At 36.8% G+C, this 4,349-nt stretch overlaps 1 non-coding gene across 1 annotated transcript; it reads right to left on the bottom strand.

Annotated features, from left to right (window-relative positions):
- Window positions 1-774: 774 nt before the first annotated feature.
- LOC122125992 lies at window positions 775-878 on the bottom strand. The gene has a single exon (XR_006150828.1). It is a non-coding gene; the product is annotated as a U6 spliceosomal RNA (small nuclear RNA).
- Window positions 879-4,349: the final 3,471 nt, after the last annotated feature.

Raw genomic sequence — 4,349 nt, 5'->3', positions numbered from 1 at the left:
TCTTGTGCATCGCATTGTTACAATGGGTCAACCTGTATCCCTATTTGAGCATATTTTTCCCTTCCCCTCCCCAAATTAGAGAAGCATACATACAAGATGTAAGTGCACCAACTTCAAATACAGAGAAAACATGGGTTATGGCGTGGGGAGAAACATACAAAGAAACAAAAAAAAACGACATCACACATTATAAGTATGTTAGAAACAATAGCGAGAAACAAAAAACAACTTGTGTCCCTATCTTGAGGTTCAATTTCTTTAACATCATCTTATCTGGTTATATGCACATATCTTTTGAACTTTTCTGCTTATCCCAGACATATATTCGTTATTGAAAATAAGGGAAATCATGGGACCTATGATTCTTTAGACTTGGCTTACTTCACTCAATAAATTTTTTTCCAAGTCTTTCTAGTTCCTAAGAAATTGGGCAATGTCATTCTTTCTGATGGAGGCATAGAATTCCATTTTGTATATATACCACATTTTCTTGATCCATTCATCTAATGAGATCATCTGGGTTGGTTCCATATCTTAGCTATCGTAAATAATGTTACAATAACCATAGTAGTGCTGGTAGTTTTAGTATGGTCTTGTTTATGATCATTTGGGTAAATCCCCAAAAGTGGGATTACTGTGTCATAGAGGAGTTTTATGTGGAGTCTTTTGAGAAACCTCCATACTGCTTTCCAAAGTAGTTGAACAAGTTTACACTCCCACCAAGAATGCAGTACGATTCCCTGTGGCCACATACCTTTCAACATCTGTTGTTGTAAAAATATGGGCTCCATGGATTTGCATGTCATCCTCGTGCAGGGGGTATGCTAATCTTCTTTGTATCGTTCCAATGTTAGTGTATGTGATGCTAACTTGAGCACAGAACATTTTTTATATATCAAGTATAATTTTTTTTATTTTATTAAACTAGACAATTCAACAGAAAGTAAGTTAAAAAGAATTGTGAAATTTTAGAATCATGTATTTCTTTATAAGCACACATTGAAGAATAAAATCAAGATAGACATGCCAAAAACAAAATAATTCCAGAAATTTGTAGTTCAAGAGATGTGTAAGAGGAGGAATTCAATTATTCTATACAAGGAACCTGTCAAAATGAACATTGCAGCAAGTGTTAAGGCTTGTTAAAAGTTTTAAATATGCTTAATTTTGGGATTTTGTTTATATATGCCAAAAATAGGACTCTTTGGCAGGTATAAAACTTTTCTGCAAAGTATTTAAGATTTACGGTAGCAGACATTATGTACTAAGTATGTACATTTCAGATTTTAAGGAAACTTTATTAATGAGAATTTGCAAAGTCTTTGTGTAAAGAAGCAGAGTGAAGAATTAAGACTTTAACTACACAGTTTCTGTTAATACTTTAGGGATTCCTTACTTTATTTGTTAGCAAGGAATAAATGATGATATAAGCCATAATGTACACATGTATGTTACTTTTTACACACATATTCATACACATGTATACATGCACACATGGAGAAAGACACATAATTACAGCCAACAAAAGTTTCACCAGTTTTTGAATATGCCTTAAACTGAATACTTGGAACAATATATATTGAAGATGTATTTGTCTCTAAGAGTTCTTTTACCACTCCTCTTATCTCTTAAAACTGGTAGTTTTAGAGAGATTTGACTTACAAAAATGCAGTACAAGGGATAGCAAGTCACTTGGAAATCTCAATAAGTATAAGTCATATGGTGTCTCCCTGCTCCTCACAGAATGCTTACTTTTGTAGACACTCTCAACAACCAAAGTAGCAGGAGAATACCCTGGTAAAGAGTAAAGTTAAAAGGCTTTAAATGGCATCCTTACTTGAGCTCTTTTTCCAACAGCCAAGCATGAATTCCTAGGCAGATGAGTGAGTCCTCAGGAAACTGGACTCTACATATACATTTAACTAATCCATGTGAAAATTCCTATGTGAGAAATGCTGACTGAGGTCTTGCTGATTTTCTGGCCAAGAAAATAAGAAAAAAAAGAATTATTTTTAATGTTTTCAAGTTTGAGAATAATTTGTAGCCTGTCAATAAATGTGTAGAACACAATTATACCAACTGACAAAAAAATGATGGCATTTCATTTATGTGCTCCTGGACTTGGCCAGTGATTTTAGATGTGTCTACACAAATAGAATCAGCATAAATCAATCCAGCATTTTTTCATTTAAGATATAAGGAAAGGATACTGATTGACCCATTGTAACAATGAGATATACAAGACTCTCTATCAGAGGATGGGTGAAGTGGGGAGGTGGGGACGTGTGAAGGGAAGAGATGGTAGGGGAAAAACAAAGGAGGGGGTAACAATGCTCAATAAGAAATGTATTCATTGCCTTACTTATGTAATTGGAACCCCTCTGTACAGTACTTATAATAAAAAATATATATTAAAAAGATACAAGGAGAACTTCTGTACTTATATGAAGATGTATTTGTCACTCAATATAAGTAAGGTATAGGTTTTAGGACCACAGGCTTATTACTTTGGATACTCAAAATCTCTACATGAACACAGTATATTATTTATATTAGAATCTGCCCACAAGCTAATGCAGTATAATTGCTATGAGAATTTTTACTACATTCTATATTTGTAATGAAAACTAAAAGTTATGCACTATCAACTGATAGAAATTTTTTCAGATAAATTTTGTATGCAGTTTGTGGATGGAATTTGGAGAGCAATTTTGAAAAGCACAAATTTCATCAAAAAGACCAGTCTACAAATTGTAAAAAAGAGCTAATACAGCATCATTGAATAGTATGGAACTTCAAGGAGAAGTACTTGAATTGAGACAATATCAGAAAGTGTAACAACCCAAGGAATTTTTGGAAATGCAGCTACTAGATTTCTCATGTAGAGCTTTCATAACAGTTTGTGAAGAACCTCACTGAAGTGTAGATGGTTTTCCCTCAACTTTCTGTCATGATCAGTCATTATCAATCAACATATAGCTAATCTTGAATAATCCTCTAATAAAATGTTGGTGGAGTGTTTATATGGAGAAAATCTCAGAAGGCTAACTTTTTCCAATTAGGACAGTCTGTATTCTATGATTCATCCAAGAGAAAACTAGGTAAGCATCCATTTACAACCTTCTGAATAATTCTGATTCAGCACACATCACTTATCTATCCATACTTGTGCCCGAATGAAAAGATTTTAAAATAATTTATCATTAAAATTTTAAATTTAGGGTTCCGGGTAGATAGCAGAGGAGAAGCTAGAAGCTAAACAAGCTCTCACATAGAAAGCAGTTTAAGTGCTCCAGTGAACAGTCCTAAGCCAGAGAATCACACCAAGTGTGCCATCACAGTACTAAGAGTTAGGCCAAAGAGGGAAAATCCAGGCAAGGAGACAAATCTGAGCACTTGCCAGCAGCCATGGTTGCAGCTGTGGCGGGTATGGTGGCAGCCGTAGCCGCCATAGCTGCAACACAGAGAGTCTAGGACAAAGGCAGCAGATGCAGCAGGAGAGAGGATTCTACTAAACACCAGCAAGAACTAACAAGGAGCAGACATCATTCTTCAGATCACAGACCAGAGATGACCCAGGAACCAGACTCCTGTGTGAGTAGAAACCTGACTTCCTCTCTCCTTCTAAGGGAGCAGAGAAGGGAAGGCTACCCCTCCCTGCCCACTACGGGAGATCTCCATTTTTGATACTGGCAAAGGCCTGGCTGATCAGCTAGCTCCAACTCAGTCCTTGGATGAAAACAAAAAGTCATTTAGCAGGTCACAGGAACCTAACCTGACCTGCCAGGTTCAGCTCCACCCAGGGAAAATTCACCCAGCCCAAGAGTGGCTTTCTTCACTAGGTAAACAGAGCCAGAGGCTGCCCCTCCCTACAACAGCCTAGACAATCAATTGAAATTCAGTAACAATAAACCCTGAGAATGGCTCCTGGCTGGGATCTGTGACTGCCTCAGAAGCTAGCCCCTCAGGGAAATGCTACTGTTTGCTGAAAGGCCTCAACTCTGCCCAGAACCTAGCCCCATCACAGCATTTCCAAACTAAAAGAAACAGCCATCACCCTCTTTTGTGATACTCAAAGCAGATCTCCCTCCCATTGAACTAGCCTGGGAGGAGGATGACAAAATCCTGGGTAAAGCAAAGCATTTTTTTGCCTGCTCAAACAAACTGACTTAAGAAACAACCAAGCTACAGGAAAATCAAACACCACAAGCAGACCAGAGACTCCAACAAGAGACTGGTTATGGACACAAGGGAGGTACAGGATCTTCCCATCTCACCCCAAAAAAGCAAAGAACTCTTTTTTGGTACCTTTTATTAAAATTTTTAACATTTTAATTTAAAAAATTGTT

This window comes from Dipodomys spectabilis, unplaced genomic scaffold (assembly GCF_019054845.1).
Source record: "Dipodomys spectabilis isolate Male_0828 unplaced genomic scaffold, ASM1905484v1 ptg000269l, whole genome shotgun sequence".
NCBI lineage: Eukaryota > Metazoa > Chordata > Mammalia > Rodentia > Heteromyidae > Dipodomys > Dipodomys spectabilis.
This window is presented reverse-complemented; position numbering and strand designations above follow the sequence as displayed.